Genomic DNA, 20,568 nt, shown 5'->3' with positions numbered 1-20,568 from the left:
AAATTACTAGCTCAATGATTATTAGTTAATATTATATGCTATAATATGTAAAGATAAAAATTGTGTTGGAAAATGTTTTTTCAAGTCACTGATCATTTCATTGGCTATAAAGGGTTTTTTGATGATTTGGAAAAATAAGCAGAAGTATAGAACCATTTTTAAAATATATATTAATGTATTTATGTAAAATATCAAAATTTAGAATATATATTAATTTTTATATATGAGGTTTTGGGGCCATATTTTGTTGGATGTACATTCAGTTTCTTCAACTGTATTTATTCCTAAAATATAGTGCAGAAGATACGATTCTTCCCTTCTTGGCGTATGGAAATGGGCTGTGAGTTAGAAAACGTAGAAAAATATTATTAAGATAGCTTGAGATGAGTTTGGAGACTTGTCTGGACTTAATTTCTACCTGCTACAGATTCTCTAAAACTGTGTGTAAATGCCAATTTTACCTCCACATTAATAACGATCAAGAAAATATTATCTTGGTTAAATACATTTAGATGTATTTGTACATAGATAACATCTATTCCAGATTCCATATATTTGAGAATTTGAAATGTTTTTAAGAAGTTTAAGAATCAAAACAGTAGGAAAAAATATATATAATGATTATTATTTTACCCTTTCCACAGTTTGGTACAGAGTCTTGCCAACCTATAAAGGTGAGAAATGAGCAGACTGTGGCACAGTGTTTAAGAACACCATCATAAAGGGTACTGGCTGACTTGCCTCTAGCCATGTATCTTTTTTTTTTTTTAACTTTGTTGAGGAATAATTGACAAAAGTAATTGTATATATTTAAAGCACAGGGTGTGAGGTTTTGATATAAATATACATTATGGAATGATTACCATGATTAAGATGATGAACATGTCTACCACCTCACATGGTTAACTCTTTTGCCTGTTTGTGTATGTGGTGAGAATGCCAAAGATATACTCTCAGCAACTTTCAAGTATATGGTATTATGTTATTAACTATAGCGACGATGCCATACATTAGATCATGAGAATTTATTATAACTGAAAATTTGTACCCTTTGACCCACATCACCCCATTTCCTCCTTCCCTGAGCCCTTGTCTACCACCATTCTATTCTCTGTTTCTATGAAATTGGCCTTTTTTTTTTTCCCTAAGATTTCACAAATAAGTAATACCTTATAGCATTTACCATTCTGTCTGGCTTTTTTTACTTAGCATAATGCCCTCCATGTTTATCAATGTGGTTGCAAATGGCAGGATTTCTCTCTTTTTTTAATGGCTGAATCATGTGTGTGTGTGTGTATATATATATATATATATATATATATATATATGTAATATATATCACATTTAAAATATGTAACATTTTCTTTATCTATTTATCCGTTGGAAGACATTTATATTATTTCTGTATCTTGGCTATTGTGAATTAAAGCTGAAAGGAACATGGACATGCAGATATCTCTTTGAGATACTGATTTCATTTCCTTTGGATGTATACCCAAGAGATATATTGCTAGATCTTATGGTAATTCTATTTTTAATTTCCTGAGAAACTTCCATATTGTTTTCCATCATGTTTATACCAGTTTACATTCCCACCACCACTGTGTAAGGGTTATCTTTTCTCCTTGTCCTTGCTAGCGTTTGTTATTTCTTATCTTTTTTTTTTTTTTTAAAGTAACCTCCATGCCCAACATAGGGCTTGAACTCACAACTCCGAGATCAAGAGTTGCTCACAGGCTCACCAAATGAGTCAGCCAGGTGCCCCCTATGTCTTATCTTTTTTTTTTAATTTTTAAAATATTTATTCATTTTTTGAGACACACACATACACACACACACACACACACACACACACACACAGAGTACGAGTGTGGGAGGGTCAGAGAGAGAGGGAGACACAGAATCTGAAACAGGCTCTAGGCTCTGAGCTGTCAGCACAGAGCCCAACATGGAGCTCAGACCCATAAGCCATAAGATCATGACCTGAACCGAAGTCAGACACCCAACGCCCAACGAAATGAGCTACACAGGCGCCCCTTATCTTTTTGAAAGTAGCCATTTTAACAGTTATTTAGTGTCTCATTGTGGTTTTGATATGTATTTCCCTGATAAATGGTGATATTGAACACGTTTTGATATGGACCATTTGGCCAAATTGAATATCTTTGGAGAAAATATTTATTCAGGTCCTTCACCCATTTTTAATTAGGCTATTTGTTGGGATTTTTTTTTGTATGAGTTCTTTATAAGTTTTGTGTATGTTTTTATATTTTATAATTATATATTTTGCAAATATTTTCTTCCATTTTGTAGGTTGCCTTTTCAATTTATTGTTTCCTTTTTTGTGCCAAAGCTTTTAGTTTGATATAGTCTTATTTGTTTATTTTGTTTCTGTTGCCTGTGCTTTTGGTGTCTTATCTAAGAATTCATTGCTAAAATTAATGCTAAGGATTTTTCTCTCATGATTTCTTTTAGGAGTTTTATGGTTTCAGGTCTTACATTGGAATCCTTGATCCATTTTTAGTTGATTTTTGTGAGTGGTATAAGATAGGGGTCCAATTTGATTATTTTGCATAGGGATATCCAGTTTTCCCAAGACCATTTGTTAAAGAGACTGTCATTTCCTCATTGTGTGTTCTTAGTGATCTTGTCACAAATTAGTTGACCACATGTGATTGGATTTATATCTTGACTCTGTTCTCTCTGCTCTACTAGTTCTATGTAGCTGTTTTTGTTTTTGTTTCTGTTTTGCCATTATCATATGGTTTTGATCACTATAGCTTTGTGTAATATAGCTTGAATCAGAAAGTGAGAGTCCTCCAGCTTTGTTCTCTCTCAGGATTGTTTTGGCTATCTGGGGTCTATAAGATTGTTTTGTTTTGTTTTCTGTGAAAAATGCCATTGGAACTTTGATAGCGATTACACTGCATCTGTACAACACTTTGACTAGTATGAAGATTCTCACAGTATTAATTCTTCCAATCCAAGATCACAGGATATCTTTTCATTTATTTCTGTCTTCAATCTCTTTCATCAATGTCTTATGGTTCTCAGTGTACAAGTCTTTCACCTAATTGGTTAACTGTATTCCTAAGTATTTTATGGCCTTTGATGCTACTGTAAATAGCATAGGATTGCTTTTTAAATTTCTCTTTTAGATAGTTCAGTGTTAGTGTATACAAGTGATTTGTGTATGTAAAATTTGGATCTTGCAAATTTACTGAATTAATGTATTAGTTGCAACAGCTTTTGGGGGAATCTTTAGGGGTTTCTATATATGAGATATCATCTACACAGAGAAATAATTTTACTTCTTTCTTTTCTGATTTGGATATCTTGTATTTCTTGTTCTTGCTTAGTTGCTATGGCAATGGCTAGTATTTCCAGTTCTATTTTGGATAGAAATGGTGAGAGTGGGCATCCTTGTCTTTTCCTGATCTTGGAGGAAAGGCTTTTAACCTTTCACTACTTAGTATGATGTTAGCTAGGGGCTTGTCTTCCTATCTATGTATCTTTATGCTATGTATCTTTATGCTATGTATCTTTCAGTGCTATTACCACTGAAAATTCTGTTTTCCTGTGTGTTTTTAAGTGATGATAGATATGCTGTTTTTCAAAGAAGATTTCACAAGAAAAAAATTTAACAACTATACTAAGGTATAATTAAAATACAATAAACTGTACATGTTAAAAAGTACAATTTGATATGTTCTGACATATGTATACAGTGAAAGCATCACCACGACCCAGTTACTGAACATATCCATCAAATATTTTCTTGTGCCTCTTTGTAATCACTTTTCCATCTCTCCTCTCTACTCCATTGATCAACTTTTTCTCTACAGATTAAATTGCATTTCTAGAGTTTTATATAGATGAAATAATATGTATGTACTCTTTTTTGGTCTGCTTTCTTTCATTCAACATAATGATTTTGAGGTATATTCATGTTGTAGAATACATGGATATAGTACAATTTTTTCATTCTCTTGAATATTTGGGTTGTTTATAGTTTGGGGCTGTTACAAATAAAGCTGCTATGAACATTTGTGTGCCAGTCTTGTATGTATATTCACTTTTGTTTCTCTTGGGTAAATACCTAAAGGTGGAATGTCCATGTGATATGGTAGGTATGTTCAATGTTTTAAGACTGCTGAACTGTTTTCCAATATAGTTGTACCATTGAAACATAGTATATTCCCTCCAAACATGTATCAAACTTCTGCTTTCTCCACATCTTCACCAATACAAACATGGTATAATCAATTCTTTTAATTTTAGATATTGTAATGTTATCTCACTGTAGTTATAAATTATGTTTCCCTAACAGCTATTGATGTTGACAAGTTTTTCATTTGATATTTTTCCTCCTATACCTTCATTAGTGAAAGGTTAGTTCAAATCCTTTGCCCATTTTTTTTTAAATTTGATTGTTTGTTTTCTTATTATTAAGTTTTGGGGATTCTTCATATACTTTGAACACAGATATAAGATATATGATATGCAAATACTATTTTTCCCAGTTTGTCACCTGACCCTTATGTTTATAATAGCATCTTTCTGAAAACTAAAGATTTTAGTTTTGATTAAGTATATACTTTATCATGTTTTTCTTCAATTGATGGTTTTATCAGTGTCATATTTAAATTTTTTTAAATTTTACATTTATTTATTTTTGAGAGAGAGAGAGAGGCAGACTGCAAGTGGGGGAGGGACAGAGAGACAAGGAGACACAGAATCCTAAGCAGGCTCCAGGCTCTGAGCTGTCAGCACAGAGCCCGACGCAGGTCTCTCCCACAAACCGTGAGATCATGACCTGAGTTGAAGTTGGACGCTTACCAACTAAGCCACCCAGGCACCCCATCAGTGTAATATTTTAAAGATCTTTGACCAACTCAAGGTCAGGAAAGTTTTTCCTTTTTTTCCCTCTATAAGTTGTATAGTTTTAGGTTTATATTTAGATCTACAACCTATTTTCAGCTTATTTTTGTATTGGTGTGAAGTTTGAATCAAATATTTTTCTTTTTCTTTTTTTGCGTAGAGATACTTAATTTTTGAAGAAATATTTCTTAAAAGCCCTAGTGTTTTCACATTGAATTGCCACTTCACATTGGTTAAAAGTCAGTGAACTATAGATGCATGGGTCTATTTCTGGACTATTTATTTTGTTCTCTCAAGAATATGTTTGTCTATGTTGGTGCCAATACCATACAACCTTGATTACCGCAGTTTTATGATAAACTTTGAATTAAGGTTGTTAATCCTCTAACTTTCTTCACATTTTTGAAGGTCTTTTGACTATTCTTGATACTTTGAATTTCCATGTGAATTTTAGAATGAGTTTTTCAATTTCTATAAAAACTCTCTGGGAATTGCAGGGATTGCATTGCATTTATAAGGCAATTTGGGAGAACTGACACCTTAGCAATACTAAGTGACCCATGAACACAGTATACCTTTCCATTCATTTAGGTTCTCTTTGTTTTTTCTCAGTAGTGTAGTTTTCAGTGAATAGATCTTTTATATCTATTTTCAGATTTATTTCTAAGTATTTCACATCTATAGGCTATTGTAATTGATATTCGTTTTAATTCCCATTTCTGCTTTTTTTGCTCTATATAGAAATACAATTGATTTTTGTATGTTTACCTTGTGCAATGTTAAATAGAAGCAATGAGAGCAGACATCCTTGTATTGTTCCTGATATTAGGAGCAATGCATTCAGTCTTTCACCATTAGATATGATGTTTCCTCTAAAGTTTTATAAATACTCTTTATCAGGTTGAAGAAATTGCATTGTATTCCTGAATTGCTGAGAGTTTTAATCCAAAATTGATGCTGATTGCATCAAATGCCTTTTCCCCATCAATTAAGATGGTCATTTTTATTTTATTTTATTGTTTAATTTTTTAAAATTATTTTTAATGTTTATTTATTTCTGAGACAGAGAGAGACAGAGCCTGAGTGGGGGAGGGGCAGAGAGAGAGGGGGACACAGAATCCGAAGCAGGCTCCAGGCTCTGAGCTGTCAGCACAGAGCCCGACGCGGTGCTTGAACTCAAGGACCGTGAGATCATGACCTGAGCCGAAGTCAGACGCTGAACTGACTGAGCCACCCAGGCACCCCTTATTTTATTTTTTAATTTGTTAATATGATGAATTATGTTGAGTGAGTTTTAATGTTAGACTATCATTGCATTCCTGGGACAAATATCATTTGGTCATAATGTATTTTTAAAAATATATTGTTGAATTCAATTTACTAAGAAAATGTTTACAAATTTTGCATCTATGTTCATGACAGGTATCAGTGTGTAATTTTGTTTCCCTGTAACATCTTTTTCTGGTTTTGTTATCACTATAATGCTAGTCTCATAAAAGGAAACTATTGCCTTCTTTTCAATTTTCTGGGAGAATTTATGTAGAATTATATTCTTTTTGTTTTGCTTTGTTTTGTTTTTGTTTTGTTTTGTTTTGTTTTGTTTTGTTTTGTTTTGTTTTGTTTGTTAAATATGTGGTAGAATTTACCAGTACAGCAATCTGGGCCTGGAATTCCTTCATGGGAAGATTTTTAGCTAGTAACTTAATTTTGATAATATTAGCAGATTCGGGTTATTTACGCTTCTTTAAAAATTTTTTTTTAATGTTTATTTATTTTTGAGAAAGAGACAGAGCGTGAGTGAGGGAGGGGCAGAGAGAGAGGAAGACACAGAATTCGAAGCAGGATCCAGGCTCTGAGCTGTGAGCACAGAGCCTGACATGGGGCTGGAACTCACCAGCTGTGAGATCACAACTGAGCTGAAGTAGGCTGCCCAACTGACTGAGCCACCCAGGTGCCCCTATTTATGCTTCTTGACTAAGCTTTGTAGTTGGTATCTTTTCAAGGATTTGGCTCATTTTATCTAAGAAGTTTCATTTATTGGCATCAAGTTGTATATGATATTTTCTCTCATTATCCTTTTAATAACCAGAGAATCTTTAATAATATCACCTCTCTAACTCCAGATATTGTTAATTTTTGTCTTATTCTTACTGTTTTGATTAGTATAGCTAGAAGTTTATACATTTTATTTTCAAAAGTTCAGCTTTTGGTTTAATTGATTCTTACTCTTACTTTCTATGTTATAGATTTCCTAATTATTACTATTTTCTTCTTTCTTCCTTTTTTAAAATGTTTATTTATTTTTGAGAGAGAGAGGGAGACAGCACGAGCATGGGAAGGGCCGAGAGAGAGGGAGACACAAAATCTGAAAGAGGCTCCTGGCTCTGAACTTTCAGTGCAGAGCCCAACATGGGCTTGAACCCACAAACCGTGAGATCATGACCTGAGCTGAAGTCAGACGTTTGACTGACTGAGCCACCCAGGCACTCCTCTTTTTTCTGGTTTCTTTAGGTGCAAGTTTAGGTCATTAATTGAAGGCCTTTTTTTTCTATTCTAATTCAGATGTTTATCCCATAAATTTTCTCTAGCTAATGGATGTCTCAGATTTTGATACGTGGAGGTTTCATTTTCATTCACTTTAAGATACTTTCTAATTTCCTATTTGATTTGTTAGTTGCCCCATGGGTTAAAGTGTGTTATTTAGTTTACATGTATTTGAAGATTTTCCAGAAATAGTTTCTGTTCTTTATTTCTTATTTAATTCTACTGTGATCAGTAAAACATATTCTGTATGACTTGAATTTTCTTAGTTATCAAGGCTTGTTTTATGGCCCAGGATTCGGTGTCTGTTGGTAAATGTACCATATGCACTTCAAAAGAATGTGTATTCCACTGTCGTTGGCTGGAATATTTTATAAATGTTAGGTAAAGTTGGTTGATAGAGTTGTTCAAATCTGTTCTATCCATATTGATTTTCTGTCTACTTGTTCATCTTGCTTTCTTGATGGGCCCTTATTGTTTGGATTCACCCACATTATGCTAAAATCAAACTCTAAAAATGTAGTGAAAAATAGTGGCATATCTGAAAAATAATCTTCAAGTGTAAATGTGGAAAAATAAAGATTAGAATTTGGTAGAAATCGGGGCGCCTGGGTGGCTCAGTCGGTTAAGCATCCGACTTCAGCTCAGGTCATGATCTCGCGGTCCGTGAGTTCGAGCCCCACGTCAGGCTCTGTGCTGACAGCTCAGAGCCTGGAGCCTGTTTCAGATTCTGTGTCTCCCTCTCTCTGACCCTCCCCCATTCATGCTCTGTCTCTCTCTGTCTCAAAAATAAGTAAACGTTAAAAAAAATTAAAAAAAAAAAGAATTTGGTAGAAATCTCAGCGACTTCATTTTGAGAATCTCTGTATCAGGCCTTGATGTACACTTCATGTCTTAGACTAGTTCTCTGATTTGGCTTTTCTCAGGTTCTTCCTATCAGGTAAGTTTGTAGATGGATAACATGAAATAACCTATTTAACTTTATAGATGGAATAGGTAAACCATGTCATTCGGGGATGTATGACAGGTAACAGAGATAATTTTACAAGCTATAAATAAGATTAGCTGCTAGTATTTGTTGCATGCTTACTTGGGGCCAGGCACTGTGCCAAAGTCTTTATATCTATTAACTCATCGAATTCTCATAATCTCCTTATGGGGGGGGGGTGTTATTTTCATGATTCTCATTTTAAAGATGAGGACATTGACTTGTGGGCGATCTAAGGATATGTTTCCCAGGAACTCAAGTTCCAGAGCCATTGTTCTTAACCACTACCATATTTTTATCAACAAGTTTGTCTAGAACATTCATTCCAAAGTAATTTGATAAGCTTCTGCTTATGCTCCAGGCACTGTGTGCTGAGTACTAGGGATATGATCAATAAGACATAAAGGAGAGACAGGATATAAATAAGCCAGTGCAATAACATATGAGTATTAATAGCAATGTATCCATTTTAAATGTGGACAACTAACTCAAACCATATTTAGGGATAAAAAGGAACTCATTGACTAAAAATCTGTCAAGTATGAGATGTAGTCATAGCTTCAAGAATGGTTGGCTCCACGTATTTTAACAATGTCATCAGCTTCTTGGCTCTTCACCTGTATCTGACTTAATTTCTGAATTATTCTAGAGGGGTGACCCCAAAGAAATCTAGGCTGATAGGGTCCTCAACTTTGTGATCCTAAGAAGCCCAGAGAAAGAGCAAACTTATTTCATCGCAACGGGATCTCTATTTCCACAAAGGGTTATAATTTTTTTCTGATTAGGTAATAGATCACCACTGACCAATCCCTATGTCCAAGGGAAGAACAACTCCTATGAATATTCTAACTAGCTAGCATGGGTCATGAGCTCATCCTTTGGCAGGAGAGATAGACCACATTAAAAAAAAAGGATATGTAGGAAAAAGTAATGGATGCCAACCTCAGAGTCTTAGGTGTTATGATAGACATATGTACAATATATAGTTGCAGGGGGAAAGGGGAGGGGAGTGACAAAAAAGCAAACAAGGACCATTCTGTAGAGGAGGTTTAGGAAAGGAGCACCCTGATGTTCCTTGATTGAGTGGAACATCAGGTTCAACACGGTTATAGAATAGTGAGGGTTTAGGGTAATAGGCAGGCTGAGGAGATGAGCAGGTAAGAACTTGGAGGACCTCTTATGTGATACTAAAAAGTTTGAACTTTATCCAGCAGGTCAAGAGAAACCAATGAAGAATATCAAGCAGAGGAATAACATAATTAAAATTGTACTTTATAAAGAATATTCCTGTAGGTGTGGAAGAGATTAAAATAATATTAAAAGCAATATGATAGATTGAGACATTTTAAAAAAGATTGTAGTGACTAGAGTTGTAATATATAGAATTTATTTTTTGTGTAGTAGTATGTAATACTTAATAGAAACGTTTTGCTGCTACTTTTCTGTGTTCCTCCCTGAAGATCCCTGTTACCAAACAGCATTAACCTCTGCCAACAATCAACCTCTCATTGCATCAGTGCTTCATTGGCTTATCATGTCTTGTAATTATTTCCTTAATAATTATTGAAATTATTCCCACTTCTGTTTTTTGTTATTCTTCCTTCATAGCAATTTCATTATACTTTAAATAACTTTTTGATGTAGTGGTGTATTATAGGGGTAGAGAAGATTATACAGAAATAAAGGTTAGGCACCAACAGACCCAATACTAATTTGTGTAGATCTGAATTTAAGAACTGAGTGATTTTGAATAAATACTGAGTGATGTTCAATATGGATAGTCTCAAGGCCAGGATTAAAAGAAAAACTCTTAAAATTACATGCATATTTTTAGGATGGGAAGAAAAAAAGTGATAACTAGTCTGTTAAAAAATTACATTCCAGTGAAATAACAATTTTCCATTTTAAGTGTAATTGAAAAAGAAGATGCTTTTATCCTAACATACAATGGAAACAGGAAAATACTGTCCATAGATAGAAAGACTGGGAAAGATGGATTGAGATAGTCTCTTTGCTCTAAAAGCACAAAGGGAAATAAGAATCAATGACCCAATAACCTGGATGATGAAAGTGTGCGAATGCTCATTAAATTTACATATGATGCCACATTGAAATGAATTGCTACAAGCTTGGGAGAGAGGAAGAGATTTCCAAATGACTTAAGCAAATTTAAAGAGAATCCTTTACAAACAAGAACACTTTTGAACAATTATTATACCAAGGCTGATGTATTTTATGAAAATTTCCTGTATGGCTAAAGAGGAAAATGTATACAATTTCTGTAATTTTTAGAAGTGAATACAAAAAGCCAACCAGCCATTTGCATCTATTGTCTTTTCTGATAACAGGTTTCCCACTCATAGCAGTATGTCAACCAGGTCACGATTAGGACACCAAGAGAGCACATTCCAGCTCTACAAACAGAATGGGTCATTTCTGTAGAAGAAATAAAAAAAAAAAGATAGCCTCTTCCTTCAAGAATATAACCCAGTAGTAGACATAAGACCTCTGAAATTAAGACGGCAGTTATACTAAGAGTAACAGTAAAGCATATCTATCATTTAATGAACACTGACTATCAATGAGGCATTGTGTGAAATGCTTTGCATGTGTTATCATCTTTATTCCTAACAGAACACTTGGATTTAGGCATTTTCAACCCATTTTACTGATGAAACTGAAACTTAAGAAAGGAAGTGATTTCCATAGGGCCAGACATCTAGCAAGTGAACAAGCCAAGGATTTAAAGTCAAACCTATAAAACTTTTTACAAATAAACATATTTGAAGGCAGGTTATGATATGATCCATCTCAGTGGATGGCAACTTCCAGTTCTCAGGTCATCTTCAATCCTCTTTTTTTCTCATCCTATTTGTCAGGAAATCTTGTCTCTGCTGTCAGAGTATTTCCAGTATTTATTCTTTCTTGTATCCCCCAACTTCATCTATTACTACTGTCCCTTCACTCACCCTATTCCTGTTCCACCAACTCTTGTTTTCCCTAAATCCAACTAACCCCCCTCCCACACTAGGGTGTTTGCGCTGGCTGTTCCCTCGGTAGAGGATGATGTTCCTTCAGCTGTCATCATGGTTCTAACTTGTCTCCTTCAGGCCTTTACTTAAATGTCACTTTCTTGGAGAGGCCACTTGTTTCAAGTGGTAAGTGACACCCTCATTTTTTTCCCTTCATTCCTTTCTCTTATTCTGATCCACTTACTGTTTTGGGCTGTTTGGGTAGTGATCACCTTCTAACATATTATAGAATTTTCTCAATATTATGTTTGCTATATTATCTGGCTTCCTGCTTCCCACCGTTGAATGTGAGCTTCATAAAAGGACGGTTCTATGTCTGTGCTTTTCATTGTTTTCCAGTATCCGTTATACTGCCTGCATAGAGTAGGCACTCACTAAGTATTTGTTGAATTGAATTAAAGTAAATGTCAGGAAAGCAATATAAGCAAAATGTTATGGTGTTTCAGAGGGAAAGATCCCATCTGTTTATAGGAATTAGGAAAAAGAGTTGGCACTTGAAGTAGGATTAACGAGTTTCAGATGTATTCCATGTGAATTTCAGCTGGGGAAGGAAGATTGTGTTACCCACTCATTCTGTTTCCTAATGGGTTATGTCACATGTGGCCTGACCCCTGAGCCCTAGACCTCATGGGACCCCTTTCCTGTCAGCTCAGCTCTTCTTTTGCTGTTTCTGTGTTCTCCTGCCTCAGGCACAGTCAGCCTCCTGCTCTGCAAGTTTTTCCAGCTCTTACTCTTCTAAACAGGTCCTTCTTCATAGCCTTTGCTTTCTCCATTCACAGACTGCTTAACTGATAAAAATGTTTTAATGTTTTATTTATTTTTGAGACATAGAGCATAAGCAGGGAAGGGGCAGAGAGAGAGGGAGACACTGAATCAGAAGCAGACTCCAGTCTCCGAGCTGTCAGCACAGAGCCTGATGTGGGGCTCGAACCCACGAACCGTGAGATCATGACCTGAGCTGAAGTTGGACGCTTAACCAATTGAGCCAGCCAGGCACCCCTCCACTCACAGACTGCAACATATACACCATCAAATGAGTGCAACTGATTACTATTTTGTCCTCTATGACACATTTGTGCATATTTTACTGCATAGTATGTATATACAGTTACACAAGAGATACACATCTGGTGTATTATAGATATTGATTAACTATAGCACTTGTGGTCATTCCTGTTCAAACAATTGGACCTCAGGCTTTTGGTCAGGGACATAATGGCAATATACTATTAGTAGGAATAATAGTATTAGCTGTCCTTTGAGGGTCTAGTTTGCTACTGGACATCCATTTAATCATCTATTTACTTTCCCATTCCTGTAAGGTGGGCATAATAATCTTCAATTTTCATAAGAAGAAACAGAGGCCTAGGGAGTTTAATGGTCTTCTCAGGCTCTTTGGTGTCAGACCTGGGCTTTCCGTCTTATTTTTAACTCATGTTCCCTTCACTCTACCAGAATACTTTCTTTAACTAATCACCTATTATGTCACTGTTTCAGTAGGAAGTATGATTTGGGTTACACATACTAAAGGAAGGAATTTTACCTGAATGAAAAGGTGCTATATTTTTAAGTAAGTAATGTACTGGCGTGCAAATAAAAATAAGGGTATGCAATCCAGGAGTAATAATCACTGATCATGATCATCTCACAGAGAAAATATGAAAGTTTAGGAGACTGAGAAAAATTAAGCAGAGAAGAGGGAAACAGAGAGAGGGATTGAGGGAGAGAGAGAGAGAGGGAGATTGCTTTAGAAACAATTGGAGATAAATCCTATCAGAAAAAGCTAAAGAACTTACATATGTTCACCCTGGAGGACAGAGAGCTAAGAGGTGACTTAATTATTGGCTCTAATATATGAATGGTCATTATAGGAAGGCTACTCACTACTTTTCTGTCAACATCAAGGTCAGAGTAAGATAAATAGCCTTAAATTACAGGAATAAATTTCAGTTCCATTTACGAAAGAACTTCCTGACATAAAAAAGAATGAAACATTTCGGTGTGAACTACCAAGGACTATAAGATCTTCATTCTTTGATATTATTTAAAAATAAAATTAAAAATCTGCTCCCAAATTAGCAAACTAAATTGAAGAAGAGCACCCAAAAAATTCCCCCTGGATCTTGATTTCATAGTATATCCTAGTCAAATAATATAATATAAAATTTATAATTTACTAGAAGTGTATTTTGTATACCCATATTTATGTATCACTCAAGTTCTTGATTATAACTGTAGAAGTGTGAATGGTAAGAGAAACAAACTACTTGCTTCTGAGGTAAATGGGAAAATTTAGAGATAATTCCCATCCATCTCTGAATCATCTGTTGATATCTGTAAAAAAATCTTGGAGAGAATGTCTGTGATGGACATCCTTTAGCAACTCCTTTCTTTTATTACCATGAGTCTTGTCTTTGCCTTTGGCCTTGTGTTACCATTTTTTTAGGCCAGGGGTAATTTCAAGACACCATGTAGAGGAAACACCTTTTTGCCCTTGTAAAGAAAATGTACATGGTAGGAGGAGATGATTTTATTGATATTTTTCTGATAAATGCCTTTACCACTTACTGGTAAATTACTAATTTGTGCATTTTGCTGATGGAGGCAAGTTTTCTTCTGCACATGTTTGAGTCATCACCAACTGAATGGTTTCTTTCTCTCTCTCTCTCTTTTTTCTTTCTCAACTCTTAATACTTAAAGCAGCTTGCTCTTTTACTTTTGAGTCACTTGTACTTCTTCCCCATTAGGTGTTCCACTTATGACTCAGATTTGCTTGATGAAACTGAAAGAAAAAACAATATGTATTTGTGGAAATAAGTAGCAGATTACTCCGTACTGTAAGGAATGGATTAATTTTATTGGATGGGCATTCTCTTTCTCTCCTGCCTCTCTGTGGCTCATTGTTTTGATATTAACTAATGGTGTAGTATGCTACTTTTGAATGCTTCTGTTGCACACAGTTTCTGTCTTTTGCTGAAATGCTAGTACAGTGTTGTTTTTGGCTTTATTATTTTTTTGCTCTTTTTGTGAAAGCCAGAGTGGTCATCACACAGTATGAGAGTCAGAGCTGTGAAGTCTTGGCTTACAGAACTTGTCTATAGCAAGATCCTGTTTCTGTAGCTTTCTGAAGTACTTTCACGGCTCTACTTGTTCTTAATGTTTTGCTTATGCAAAAGACTAATTATAATGACTTTTGCAATGGTTTGTTCATGCCAGACTTCATCAATATCCAAAAATAAGAATGAAAAGTACCATTCTAATTAGTATAAATGGTAGTATAGAAAGAGTAAGTAGTCCATTCCTATAAGTTGCTCACCCTGTGACTGTATGTGACTTTAATTCCGTTAGGCTAGGAGGCGGCTATAATGCATCTCAAAAAGAAATGGGGCTTCTGTTAACAGAACAAGATCGATTCAGCCTGTGAATCTCAAATTGTTTTATACAAGATATTGAGGGAGAAATAGCAACTGAAGACAAAAACTAAAAAGAATTGGGAATCAGCCAATGCATATTCCCCTAGCACATTGGGGATTGCAATGTTTTGAATAGATTTTCTGGAATAACAGGATTCTATGGTGGTTAGAAAAAGGACAAGTAAAGTTAGGAATAAATTAAGATTTAAAGGCTAAACAAGCAAGGCAACTGGAATTAAAGGTTGACATTTTGACAAATGAGAAGTACAGAAGAGGGAAAAGGAGAACAGGACGAAAATTTCCTTTCTACAAAAAGAATGTGGAAAACAGAGAACAAAAACATTCACAGTGTAATTTTTGTTTGTGTACTTATGACAATGGAATATGTTGGAACAGGTTGAACTGAATCGAATTTTCCTGAAGAATAACCATGGATGGATTTTGTTTTAGCATCTCATGGATTCACACCTTTTTGCTCAACATAACCACCACCCATTTTTAATCAACCACACATGGTATATTTATGTAATATAAAATCTTTAATAGCCCTATATAGTTACCAATGTTGCATGCAAAATTCAAAAGAGTAATTCCCCAATTACCCTAATTACCTTTAGGTACCCTTTTCATTATGATTCCTTTTACATGTGAATTCAGAGATTAACTTTATTATTAAAAAAATGTACCTTCCAAGTATTAAACAATTTACCTCTGTATTCATCAGTCTTATATGACTCTCAGTCAGACTTTTTGTTTCAAACAGACCAAATTTTGTTACTATGCAGGTTTGATACAATACCACTCAAACAACAGACAAACAAATAAAAAACCCTTTCTATTTGGCTCATGTAGATTTTCTGAAGGTAAATATGCTATTTCCTTTGAAATAATGAATATACTTCTTTGGGCACACTTTCACAGATATTTTTATGGATTCTTTTAGTGGAGGCTAAGGGCCATTTGATGACCTACTGAGAAAATTATCTAGAGACACATGTTTTCTACATCCTTTATCATTCATGCTATTGCATATTTGCTGGTAGCACTGAATCAAGTTTTTGGTCTTTCTGCTTTTTAAAAATAGAATGTCTTACAGCTTTTTTGAGTTGTCTTTATATCAGTATTAGAAGGCTTGACTGTGATTTCATACAACATTCTTACCTTTAAAAAGCAGAGATTAAAAAAATACTGAAGCTGGCTTTTGTCTTGAGGGCATTTTTCCAACCAGGAGAATTTGAGCATACTTTTCAAGGTTTCACAAAGATAGGAAAAGAAGACAAAGCCTAAGGTGAGAGGTTTAATGGGAGGCCTCCCACAAAGCCAGGACCTTAAAGATCTGTACCCTTAGCACACAGATGAACTAGAAATAAACTCATCTTCCTTGGGGGACTGAAGAGAAATTTTCTGTTCCAAACTTTCCCCGGAAAATTTGCGACCACAAGTAACACTTGCATGGCATTGCAGCTCAAATAAAAATGACCTTGGTACACGTAAACCTCAAGACAGGATTTTAATTTAAAATGCTTGTTCCTGCACTAGAGGTGTCCCCAGATGCTGGGCAGAAGCTAAAACCAATCCTTTCTAGAAATACATGCTTTCATATCACATCTCAAAAGATTTCCAGAGATGAATCCCAAGGAAAAAGAGCATCTCTCAATAAAAAAAAAATCACTCATCATGCAAGGAAAGAAGTTTCTGTGAATATGAGACAGCGCAAACAATTGAGAGCAGAATCATTCATGCATTTGATTAAAATATTGAGTAAGTTAGACATACAATATAAAATGGCATATGAATAAATTGGAGAAAATACAAAGATGCTTGAATTTCTAAGCAAAATGCAAGCAGATTTTAAATACAACCAATGAGGATTCCTAGAAACAAAATTTGTAATAACTACATTTAAAAGTATCATATAGTAGTAGATGGTTTATTACAGATTAGAAAGAGCTGAAGAGAGAATTGTAAACAGGAACATAGAACTGAAGAAACTATCCAGACTGTGGCACAGAGAGACAAAGAGATGGGAAATACACAAGAGAGGTTAGGAGATAGGAGAGATTGAAAAGGTATAATGATTGGTCAGTACATAGACTCAAGACTTAAGCTTCATTTACTTTTTCCATCTTTTGTTTCTTCATCAAGTTATTGCTTCTTACCTTTAGAGATTAACATTTTTGCTGTAAACAGTGGCATCATTCTTAGATTCTTAGGCTCTGTTTGAAAAAAAAATTTGTAACAAATATTAACATTTCTTCAAAAAATCTTAAATTTATAACAAATTTAAGCCATCAATGACTGTTTTGTCACCTTTATTCTCCTTTATTATCATCTTAAAACCTTGAATAAAACAATGATACTAATTTAAAGATTAAACACAGTATGCTTTATTATATTGATAGTTATTATTTACTGAATGCTCACTGTGTTCCAAGAGTTTTACCATACACCATTCCATTTAAACATTACATCAAGCTGAAACCTAGAACAGATATTTTTTTTTTTGGCTTACATAAAATAGAAGAACTATTTAGTTTTCATGAATAGAAGAATTAAAATTTCAAGCCAGCCTACCTGACTTTAAATTCTGTCCTCTCTTTGCCTGATCACATAGTCGAATGGGTGTTGACTCTCCTAGTAGAGAAGGTTACACATTTATTCAAATAATTCTGCTTTTCATCTAGCCATTTATTTAATCTCTCTTTGAAACATGACCTTTAGATACAGTTTCTTGCCTCAGAAAACCATTATCATTATTTAAGAGTTCTTGAAGAGTCTACCTTGATTATGTATTTTTATTTTCATTGTCCTTCCCTTCTAATCAATCCTTATTTTACCCTATTTAGCTCTTCTTGACTTACCCTCTTGTAGATTTGAGTCAATAACCTATGGGTCCTCAGAAACATTCTATGCCAAGATTGTCTTGGAGCTAAGAGTCAGTAAGTAGAGATGCACATTGGCTGGAGTGGAGCTGTGTGGACCTCGGTGACTCTGAGAGGCATGGTTAGGCTTCTGTAGAGTGGAGCACATCCAGAAGCAAATCAGCCGGTGCCGTTCAGTTGTGCATCGCCTTTCTGCTGTAAGTTTACAGCATTATGCAATTAACTCGGTGCCATAAAAATATCTGGCCTACAGCAGAGAATTTTTGGTATGTATCCCCCTGGTAAGTACTATAAGCCAAAGCAAAGCGATGATCAAGCAGTTGAATGCCTGTGTTTTGCTTACATATTCCCTAAACTGTTTTCCAGCCCTACAATTTTAAGATGAAATGTGCAACCATTTAATGCCACATCATTTTCCTTCTGGAAGGGCATCAGTCACAGCAGGAACTTCATGACTAAATTGGAGCAGTTGAAACTATTCAGTGGCCACATTTGTTAAGAGTGAAAACAAGAGTTTTAAGTGCTAACGTCCAAAATGGTTTCTCCACTTTGAAATGAGTGTACTGGTAGTGTTGGGGAAAATGAGCATGTTTAAAGGTATTTATGTCTGAAATAATAACCTCAACTAATACTCTATGGTGCTATGTACCAGTCACTTTTCTATGTGTTCTTTATGTATATTAAGTCATTTAATCCTTACAACAACCACATAACAGACACTCTTCCCATCCCCAGTTTGTGGATGGGGAAACTTAAGTAGTAACTTATCCAACATCTCAAAGTTACTAAACGTTGGAGTCAGGATTCATACAGTGATGTTTCTGTCTGTGCCTTTCATCAACTACACTAGACTAGTAATTCTCCAATTTCTTTTTATGTTTAGAGAACACATTGGACATAAAACATGAAAAGGCACTCATTTCATTTCTAATAGAGCTCCTATATTTTATCATTATTTATATATATCTGCTTCACAGTCCTTTCTAGAATCAAGGTTTAGCAATATCCTAGTTACTACCTAGTTCAGTGCCTTACAGATAGTAAGCACACAATAAATGCTTGTAGTTTACAGGAATTTTAACAGTGATTTATTCTACTCTCAAAACCCTCAGAGATAAGGTGGTGATGCAAATTTCATTTCTATTTGTTTCAGATTCCTTACAGCAGTATCTTTTGAGACATTTTTGTTTTTCACTTTAAATATTTGGGATGCAAAAGGGGAAGCAAAAATGGCTGCCTCTGTACTATTGCACAAATTTATGTTTTATTAAACACAAGTATTACCTTCTTAAGAGTTCTTTAGTTTGAATTATTCACACTTTTCCTGAAAAACAGTGCAGAGTGAAATTTCTTTTGCTTGTTCTGAATTACCTTCCTCAAACATTAAGTGATACGCCCTTATTCTGAGATCCATGATTCCTTTGACACACCTGAGAAGTTAGGAATGTTCAGAGCATATCCCTTACCTCTGAGCTGTGGGACATGGAAAACAATGAGCACACCTGCCTCTCAGCATCCCCTGATGCCTTTGTCAGAGACAGCCCACAGTCAGACAGACCATTGATCTGCCCCTTTATGGCATTTTTGTTCCTAATTCCACTCTTGTTTACTTTAAAAGCCAAATCTTTCACTGTTTTCCACTTCTGCTTGAGAAAACATTTTTATAGCTTTGGGACCAAATGTTATTCATCAGCTCATTTTAATGTCTCTTTTCAGTGACCTTGTTGCCAACTGAAGCCATGCTGTTGCTGGTGGAGTATAGGAGAAATTTCTACAAGCAAAAAAAACCATTCTCTATTTTATCCTAGAAATAAGGAAATAAGAGTCACTTATTTTTTCCCTTCCACATTTGCTCTGTGCTAAACTATTAGAAAATCAAGTGGACCTTTACTTGCTTCTAAACTGAAAGGATACTAGATCACAGGTGTCAGGGTGGTTTACTTCTTCTAGACTTCTGGCGGAGGCAGTACTCAATGTTTCTTCTTCTGGTTGATGGCAAAAAGAATGAAGGAAAGCTAGATGTAGAAATTTGCTGCCATATACAGAAAGCTAAAGTTTGGGAATGTAACAGCAGAACCTGTGATAGAGATGTTTGCTTAGAGAGTGTTAAATGCTTCCTCATAGATTCCCAGGCAAGAGGGTGGTGTATATTTTTACACATTTGTCGTGGGAAGTTTTATCCTGCAGAGGTGGTGTTTCCCAAAGTGTGATCTGTGGAACACCACAATATATTCTCTTACAGTTATTTTTACCCTTTACCCAGATATTAAAACTTCATCTTTTATTGATTTGGCTTACGGTGCAAAACTGTAACTTAAATGGAAAGTTTTAAGCAATGAATTTCCTATGTGGACTTGCTGAATGAACACTGGCCAGGTTGCATTTGCTTGTCTATATGTAGAAATGGGCTGATTCTTTGTGCTTATGATCTACCACTGTCAGAAGGGTTTGTTTCTGATAAATGGCTTGCTGCTTTGGCTCCCTTCAGGATACCTTTCTGAATTTTGAAACTCTATAGGGACAGAATACACGCGTGCCTTGCCACACCAAAAACAAAAATCAAAAGCTGGAGGCAAAACCTCTCCTTATATTTTACAAGAGGGACAGGTGATGAACACACACCTGACTTCTGGATGTTATAGACTGGCTTATAGATGTCATCAAGTCCCCAGTACTAACGTGCTCCCCGTAATACTCTGCTACCCACAAACATCCAAGCTGAAGTTATGACTTCTGCCTTCCTGGGGGAGAAGCAAGGAAAGAAATAATCCATTTCTCAATGAAGTACGTGAAGATGCTAACTTATTTTTTCTTGAGAACAGCCAAAGGTG

At 35.1% G+C, this 20,568-nt stretch overlaps 1 protein-coding gene across 1 annotated transcript in view; it reads left to right on the top strand.

The window, feature by feature from the left end:
- The window catches only part of TRHDE (thyrotropin releasing hormone degrading enzyme), a 392,491-nt gene that overhangs the window by 232,243 nt on the left and 139,680 nt on the right, over positions 1-20,568 (top strand). The gene's annotated exons all lie outside the window — the stretch shown is intronic.

Source organism: Panthera pardus, unplaced genomic scaffold (assembly GCF_024362965.1).
Source record: "Panthera pardus isolate Hobbes unplaced genomic scaffold, ASM2436296v1 HiC_scaffold_6, whole genome shotgun sequence".
Lineage (NCBI taxonomy): Eukaryota > Metazoa > Chordata > Mammalia > Carnivora > Felidae > Panthera > Panthera pardus.
The sequence above is the reverse complement of the archived record's forward strand: the minus strand, read 5'-3'. Positions and strand labels throughout refer to the sequence as shown.